We start from the raw sequence: 9,222 nt of genomic DNA on the forward strand, positions 1-9,222 counted from the left end.
AGCTTTAATAAACTGACAAAAAATGAGAAAAAATCTCTATCTATCTATCTATCTATCTATCTATCTATCTATCTATCTATCTATCTATCTATCTATCTATCTATCTATCTATCTATCTATCTATCTATCTATCTATCTATCCCTCTCCCTCACTAAATGTTTGGCCAACGGAAGACAGAGTTTTGGAAGATGTTTTAATCCCAGCTCAAGCTTTTTGGTTCATTTCGTTAAGTAAAACCAAACCAAATGGCAGTAAAAAAACAACAGTATCAATTTCACACTAATTCAAACCTGGCAATCGGAATAATACGTGCAAAAATATCCCAAGGCTTTGATTACATCTGGAGTCCTGGCCAAAGCTGGCCCAAATAACACCAAATCCATATCTAATGCCTGAGTTTTTTTTTTTTTTTTTTATATATATATATATTTTTTTTGCAAAGACAGCAGTATCCTAGCTGAGATACAGTTTCATCAAATTGGAGATGCTTTGGCTCTGGTAGTCATGCTGAGATTTATTTTCCCAGCACCATCAGTCCATGCTTGATTCCATTCCTTGTGGGCCTGATTAAACTGGTGTATGTGGACCAACACTAGGTGTTTACAGGATATAGAAAAATAATCAGTGATGAAGTGGTGTGGCCAGATTTGATTAGAAACGAAGAGGACCTGCCAGAAAGTTGATTATTTTTCAACAAAAGCATCTCTTTGAAGTGTTTTACACCAAAAAAAAAAAAAATAATTATACTTTTTATCCATTTCAGCTTCGTGGACGTTAGTTCTTGTCATCACAGCTATAAACATCATTCCCTCACCACTCTGGCATTGTCTTCTCTTTTCATTTTATTACAACAAATTGCACAGTTTGTCATTTTACTGAGAAAGTGGAAAGCACACCGTACCGTAGACTCGGCATAAAATATTTTGCTACAGAATTGTAATTCTTAAAGAATTTCCATAGAATTTAAAAGCATAAGATATTAGAGCAAATGCGTTAATATAAATTTGCCTTGAAGCCAAAATATTGAACAGATTTTCAGGTAAATGAAAATCAACACCTACTGGTGTGATGGAAAATATTACTAAGAAGTTCTGACCTTCTGTGTGTGTGACTAGACATTGTTATTACCAGAGATTGTTTGTGTAAAATATTAGAGGGTCAGAATGAGCTGGAGACAAGATGGCGAGACTTAGGCTCAAAAACAGCTTAGGCAGACCTTGGTAAGGTTCCACTGATCAAGAGATGATCGGATGTTGTAATGTAGCCAATGATAGCCAATGTTTTCCTCTCTTCTGTTTCTGTGTGTAAGAATCATGTTTATAAAACCTCAGTGTAAGAAATGATCAGGGTCCTTTCTCGCTCATTCTACACGAGGAGCGTTGGGTCCTGTCGCGCAGCAGCACAAATAAATTGTGAACCGTTTTACGCTTGTCCGTGCCTACCGGTGTGATATTTTCTCAGAACTTCCACAACACTGGCCAAACAGATAAGAGAATTCAACAACAATGGATTATATTGACTGTTATCATATCATGTTAGAAATGATGTCATTACCCAACAATTTCCAGAGCTCTATTATCATAGGAAATGTATCTATTTCTTTCATATTTTCATGAACTTATTGCTTTAGTTATTGCTTTGTTTCTAACACTATATATATATAATATATACTGTAAAATCTTCTGAGATGCCTCGGCAGCTCGTGTGTCATGCTCTCGTTCGTTATCTCTATCGTTCCTGCCAGCTGCGTGCCGAGCGCGCTCCTCTGCCTGGTGAACACACTCATTTCCTTCGTGTCACTCTGAACAATAGATACACACTCTTTCATTCTGCTATGATATACAACCGTTCCACCACACATCTCCCTCACTCTATTTATCAAGACCTCCGCCTTTATTAACTTGTCTCAAGTTATGCGGCTTTATGAGCAGAACGACCGTGATCAGAGAGATTAGCTTTGCTGCTTGCATCTTTGTCAGATGTTTCCAAAACCACTATGAGTACAGGTCATGGGAAGTGCGTACGATTCATTTATTTTGTTTTGTTTTCCTGGTTTACTTTCAGGTCATACTTGTTCAGTTGGACATTTATGGGTTTTGGTACATACTTTATTTACATTTACGACCTTATCCAGAGCATCTTACATTTTTATCTCACTGATACAGATGAGGGCCTTGCTCAGGGGCCCATCAGTGGCAGCTTGGAGACCCTGGGATTCAAACTCACGACCTTCCAATCAGTAGTCAAACAACCTAACTATTAGGCTACCACATCCCACAACTATATCTGATATTGGTGTGCAAACATGTATTCGTGAATGAAGAAGAAAATGGACATCGATCCACACAGCACATGTTTCTACAGCTGAGTGAATTCTTACTGTTTGGCAAATCGATGGATCAGTCACAAAAAATTGCACACATCGATAAAATATTTTGAATTCATTCACGTTCTTTGACACGGGAAAGATCTCGGTGGCTTCAGAATCTATAAAGTTTCCTTTTAATTAATAAGTGAAAGCATTATCTGGTATAAACTAAAACCTGGCAACGATTTTCTCTTAGTTACAGAACGTCATACATTCTTTCCATTTGCAGTTAGTTTTCAACATGATCAGCAACCTTGAAACAAATTTCAGATTACATCACTTACATTTTGTAAATTTGCTATATTTTTTCATTTAATTAACTTGAATTTATTTTCTTATATAAACATTCTGCTTGTCATTAGGTTGAGGGTTGAGGTATTGGTTTCTGCTTGGGGAACCCCAAATGCCGACAGGCACGGAGAACGAATATGAAGGCCTCCAGCCGCTAGAGTAGACACCACCATCTGGAATCAGGCACACGTGCCACACTGGGCGAGGCGAAATACTGTCACCATGACGGAGCGCTTCTCCCTGCTCGCCTTTGTCCATTCGTTTCTGATCAATCTCCTTTACGCTCCTGCATTCCACCTCCTCCTTCTCATAATAGCCCTCCTGCTGTATGGATTGTTCCCACAAACGTCATCCGTCTTTTTCCCGGCGTTCCACTGAGCTTTAACTGCTGCAATCTCCATCACTGCAACAGTAGTTATCCACAAATCCAGAGGATGATGCAGAAGTGAGGAGCAAACAGTTGGAAATAGAGCTGACGCTACAAAATTTCACCCGTCTAAATCATTCGCTGTGGGGGGTTGGCGGAGTGGTGGTTGGGTGGCTGGGGAAGGGTGGATGAGTTCAAATTGAGAGTCAATACATGATCGAAATATATCAGTTCTGAAAGCGCAACATTTTGTCAGTTTGTCAAAGTGGTTATGAAGGGTTTGAAAATAACATTCGTGTGTCTCATCTGATGGGATGCGCTTCCATTCTTCATACCATACATGAGTCCACTACTACGTGTTTATATCTCAGCTGCTGTACACTGTTGTACAGTTGCATCAGCTTGCTACATATACTGCTTTAACATTGTAATGGTTTAACCTCGTTTACATTTCTAAACCCCGAGGTTTAGAATGCAGTAGCTACACGAAACATAATAATAAAATGATTAAGCTATTATTATATTATGAGTGTGAGGTGTAGAAGTCTGCAACTGAGATTATTCTGTTTTATAAAAAATAATTGTGTGGTATTTGAGATGTCTGAAGATCATGTGGGTGGCATGGTGGTACGGATGGTTCAGAGATGCTGACTCACAGCTCCAAGGTTCCCGGTACGAACCGGGTTACTGTCAGTGCAGAGGTTCTGTATATGGGATTATTTCAGGAATTGTAATTTCATCCCATATACTGTACATGCCACTAAAAATATGCCACCTTAGGTGAGAATACATTTGGGGTCATAAGTTCACATGCATCTTTCAAAATCTGCAAAATGCCAATAATTCATTCATTTTCTACCGCTTATCCGAACTTCTCGGGTCACGGGGAGCCTGTGCCTATCTCAGGCGTCATTGGGCATCAAGGCAGGATACACCCTGGACGGAGTGCCAACCCATCACAGGGCACACACACACTCTCATTCACTCACACACTCACACACTATGGACAATTTTCCAGAGATGCCAATCAACCTACCATGCATGTCTTTGGACCGGGGGAGGAAACCGGAGTACCCGGAGGAAACCCCCGAGGCACGGGGAGAACATGCAAACTCCACACACACAAGACGGAGGCGGGAATCTAACCCCTAACCCTGGAGGTGTGAGACAAAGAGTCCGTTGTTTTATCCTGAGTCATTCAAACCCCCCCCCCCCCCCCGTGCTCTTCAGAGAAAATCCTCCACTTCATGCACATTTCTTGCTTTTCCTTTTCTTGCATCTTCTGATTATTTCCACACCATTTCCAACAGCAGCTATTTGATGAGCAGATCCATCTTTTTACACCGAGGACGACTCAAGGACTCGTACACAATTATTACACAATCTGCTCAGAAAAGGAACATGATACATTAAGAGTTGGGGGGTATAAATAAAAAAATAAATGAAATAAAATAAATAAAATAAACTTCAAAAAAGATCTTATGAATTATCAAAAGTTTACACCCCCTTGTATTTAATATATTTTATTGTCTACTTGAGATTGTGTGAAGCCTTGCACCTTGTATATTAGTGTAGGTAATGGAGTCCATATTCAGTGGGAAAAGATGGATCTCACTAACAAGAAGCCTCTTTTGGAAAAGCAAAGCAGGACCTTTTTTCAGGAATACAGCTCAGGACCAAGAATGAATTCATGAACTACTAAAATCTTGTAGACTTTCTATAAACTTGCTGTGTGAAATATTTTATTTAGGGCAGAACTAACTAAAAACAAAATGCAATTTTTATGATGTCTTATTTATTTTTTAAATTATTAATATTTTGCAGAGTCTGTAAACTTATAACCCCAGAGTATATGGGTGTATGTATGTAGTCAAGTCTAGTCAAGTCGAGAAGCTTTTATTGTCATTTCAACACCATATATAGCTGTTGCAGTACACAGTGAAATGAGACAACGTTTCTCCAGGATCATGGTGCTACATAAAACAAAGACAGGGCTAAGGACATGTAAGTGCAACTGTGCAACCTGGTGCAAACAGTGCAGGACAAGACAAACAAGACAGTGCAGGACAAAAGAAAGTGCAGGACAAAAAACGGTGCAGACATAAAGTTACAAGACAATACAAAAAGTACAAAAAATGCAATACACAAAAGACAATAAACAGTAACAGAAACAGTGCCGACCGACCGGTGTAAATACTGAATGTTCAAACAATATATCGTGCAATAACATTAGAATAAACAGTTTCTTAGCAGCAGGTCCTTTAGATAATATATAGAGTTGTGCAAAAAAACAGCAAATGACTGGAATATTGTATAGCATGTGCGTTATGGCTGAGATATTGTACAATATGTGCAAAAACACATATTGTTTGTATGTATGTATATATTATATATACACAATATGTATGTATGTATGTATGTATGTATGTATGTGCGTGTTACCCTGAAATGAACTGGCATCCTATCAGGAGTATGTTCTTGCCTCACACAGTGTTTCCATACCCTGACCAGGATAAGGCAGTTACTATATGTAAGTGAATGAGCATCGTGTTTCTATTCTGTTTATTGTGGCAGTATATAACGTGCTAATCTAATTTCAGAATTTGCTGATCCTTCAATTACTCACCATGGATGTAGCAAGAACTACTGGGGATTATTTAGTAAGTACGTTGAAACTAAACAGGTAATGTGTATAGGCATAGATGTAAGTGTAAAAGAAGAAGTTAGGATCCATCAGTTAACTTCGTGGTAGCTCAGAGGCTTAGGTGTTGGATTACAGGTTAAAGGGTTGTGAGCTCATACCCCAGGTCCACCAAGCTGCCACAGCTGGGCCCCGGAGCAAGGCCCTTAACACTAAATTGCTCAGTTATATAAAATGTATGTCGCTCTGGATAAGGGCGTACACCAAATGGCATGGTAACTTGGCTGGTGGAAAAAAAACCCCACAATGTTACGAAATATTACAGTTTATTATAGTTAGTTTTTAACACAGGATCTCATCATATCCGTAAAACTATTACAGACATAATTAATTGTAAAACAGATGTATATTCAACACCATTTATGGGTGCACTTGTTATTTATTTGTTTATTTATTTCTTTGTTTATTATTATTATTATTATTATTATTATTATTATTATTATTATTATTATATATACCAATTGTATGTCTTCTAGGTGTTGCATCGTCTTGTCCATGTGAAAAAAAACAACAACAACAACAACAACAAAAATAAAAGTAAAACAGATGGTAAGGAGATGCAGGCAGATGGTAAAGAAAGCAGCTAAATGTTGGAAAATATTTCAGATTCGATGAAGCCAATTCTACAGTGAACTGAATGACTACTCTAGACAACTTTTTTTAATTTAAACTTTTTTTTGTTTTTGCTTTTATAAACTGTTATTACTTCAGTATTACTCATGAAGTGGAGAGCTGTGCACGAGACCAGACAAGACCTGACACGGCTAGTTTAAAGTCACACCGGTTCAAAGATACAGATTTAGACTCGGCTGCTACTGAGGTGAAGAAGAAATAAGAAATATAATCTCTCTGAATAGATATGTAAATATCATATTCTTTACCTGTCTGTAACTATAAGCTTCCATTCAGGCTAATCACTTTCAATCTTGTCTGTGGGTAAATAGTGTAATATAACACAGACATATTATTTTACACCTTAATTGCACTGATGTATAGCCTTTTGCAATTAACTTTGCAGTTTATAGGAGCCCCAGTCATTTCTTAAAAAGAAATAAGACAATAATAGTTTATATATAAAAAAATGACCCTTATTATTCATCCATTTATTCATTTTCTGAACCAATTATCCTACACAAGGTCATGCGAAACCTGGAGACTATTCCAAGGGATTACAAGACAGAGGACACCCTGGACAGAGTGCTAATCCATCTGAAAGTACAAATGTGCACACACTCGCACCCATTTACACACTATGGGCAATTTAAAGTTGCCCATTGGTCTACAACACATGATGTTGGGCTTGGGAGAGACCAGAGAACCTGGAGGAAACCACTGTAGCATAGAGGAACATGTAAGCTTCACAAACACAAAGCAGAGGCAGGAAACGACAAACAACCCCCAACCCTGACAAACACGTTAACCATTAAACTGCCATGCCATAGCATCATCATCATTATTATTATTATTATTATTATTATTATTATTATTATAGAACATTCACACCAGCCCGTATACTACCCTTATATACTGAACAATATATATACAGTATATATGAATATTTGTTGAGAACTGAAGCCAGTTTTCAGAAGCGCACTCATACTTTTATTCTCTGCAGCAGCAAACGCAACTTAGATCGAGCTTTTAGCCATATGGCCATACTGATTGGGATCTACATTTGTTGGCAAAGGACTATGATTGCGCATTCAAATGCACAAAGCTGCCATAAAGAGCACACCTAGTTTACCATTTTAAACCTGCAGCATACAATTAATGAGCTTTATGAGCTTCCACTACAAATCTCTATAATACAGAATGCTCTGCATTAAAAGTTACACAATTTCAGACTTGATCTCATTTCCATTTGTCTTGGTAGGTTTTATTTCAGACACAGTGCATGCGCTTAGTAAATAAACTCTTTGCATATATTACATTATGCTAAGAGGACCATGAAAAATCCCAGCTCCTGTGCACCATTCTTTCAGGGTAGTGCCCCGCTGCATTTCTGCTGGATCCAGTTTTCCCCCATCACTCCTCGTGAGCCGTTCTCATTGCTGATGAGGCCGGGGCCGACCTAGCTCACTGCCCAGGGAAATTAGCCAGCTGGCATGCCAAGATGCCGAGACTTTTTATGTCAGACTGCTGAGATTGGAGGAAAGCAGCAATTCCTCAGTGGCTCAATAAACAACCTGGGAAAGGCAGGTAATAGCATAGCCATAGCATAGTGTGTATGGGAGGTTCTAACCTAAGGTCGGTAGCAGAGAACGGGAGAGGTAATGTTAACAAATCTCTCGGGAATCTTGAAATACAGTTACCATGCAGGAATAGAATAGTGTGAGTGTGTACCAGACTTCCCAACCCCATTAACCTCACGCTAGCTGGCAAAAAAACAGGATTGAAGTGTTGATACTATTATTTTTATCATTCTGGTCATTTCAAAAACATATCTCAAACTCAGCTATACTTCCAGAATCATTTATACACCAAAATGATGATGTTTAAGGGTCTTATTTGAAGGCTCTGAATTCCCTTAATTATTTTGAAATGAGCAAAGCAAACGTGTCTGTTACATCATAGACAAATGAAGAGCTTCTTTTATTATTTAGTGTAAGCTCGCTTCGTAAATAGGCCCTCTTTAAATCTCTGACTGCTTTACACTCGGAAATATGCAAAGACTCTCATAAACCTGTCACATTTTACATTGCTACACAAAAGCTAATGTAACAGTAGAGGTCATAAAATCAGTATTTACTGTCCACAATGCTGGAAGCAGTAACATTGATTATTTCAAGCTTAAAATTGCTTTAAAAATCAGTATGTCTTGAACTTAATCAACGTACAACAAAAGAAACAAAAGAAACAAAACAAACAAACAAGGAAACAAACATATTAATAACCAAACAAACAAACAAAAAACAAAGTAGCTTTTACATGTCTGTTGTGCAATTTGAATAGCTGGATACCAATTAAAAAGTTAATAAAACAAACAAGCAAACAGAAAACAAACAAACAAAATGGACGGACAAATAAATTAATAAATAAATGAATAAATAAATACATAGATAAATAAATAAATACAAACAAACAAACAAACAAATAAATACTACTTCTACTACTACTACTACTACTACTACTACTACTACTACTAATATTAACAATAATAAATATTTCATTATCCTAAGCCCTTATTTGCATATCATTTGCATAACACACACCCCAATTCTGCCTTGTATGTATCTAATTAAAATAAAATGTTCTCTCATTGTTTTTTCTTATTAATTATGTATCTGCCGGGTGTCATTAAACAAGCTTTATATGACGTCCTTTAAAAAAAATGAGAGCAAATTTACATCTGTGTTTCATTATGGTTGAATTGTCATATATGATAATAAAATGTAGGTACTTTCTAGAAAGATAGATAGTAGCAGATATAAGTAGATACTACTGACATAAAAAAGATTATTTTTTTAAAGAAAGAGTACGACACTGTCACACAA

The 9,222-nt window shown here is 37.3% G+C and overlaps 1 long non-coding RNA gene across 1 annotated transcript in view; it reads left to right on the top strand.

Annotated features, from left to right (window-relative positions):
* LOC125145942 overlaps positions 1-7,533 on the top strand; it is a 29,618-nt gene extending 22,085 nt beyond the window's left edge. Inside the window, exons 2-4 of the long non-coding RNA XR_007144429.1 lie at positions 5,628-5,687; positions 6,205-6,277; positions 6,440-7,533. This is a non-coding gene — a long non-coding RNA (uncharacterized LOC125145942). The remainder of the gene's footprint in view (positions 1-5,627; positions 5,688-6,204; positions 6,278-6,439) is intronic.
* Positions 7,534-9,222: the final 1,689 nt, after the last annotated feature.

Source organism: Tachysurus fulvidraco, chromosome 11, assembly GCF_022655615.1.
Source record: "Tachysurus fulvidraco isolate hzauxx_2018 chromosome 11, HZAU_PFXX_2.0, whole genome shotgun sequence".
Classification (NCBI taxonomy): Eukaryota; Metazoa; Chordata; class Actinopteri; order Siluriformes; family Bagridae; genus Tachysurus; species Tachysurus fulvidraco.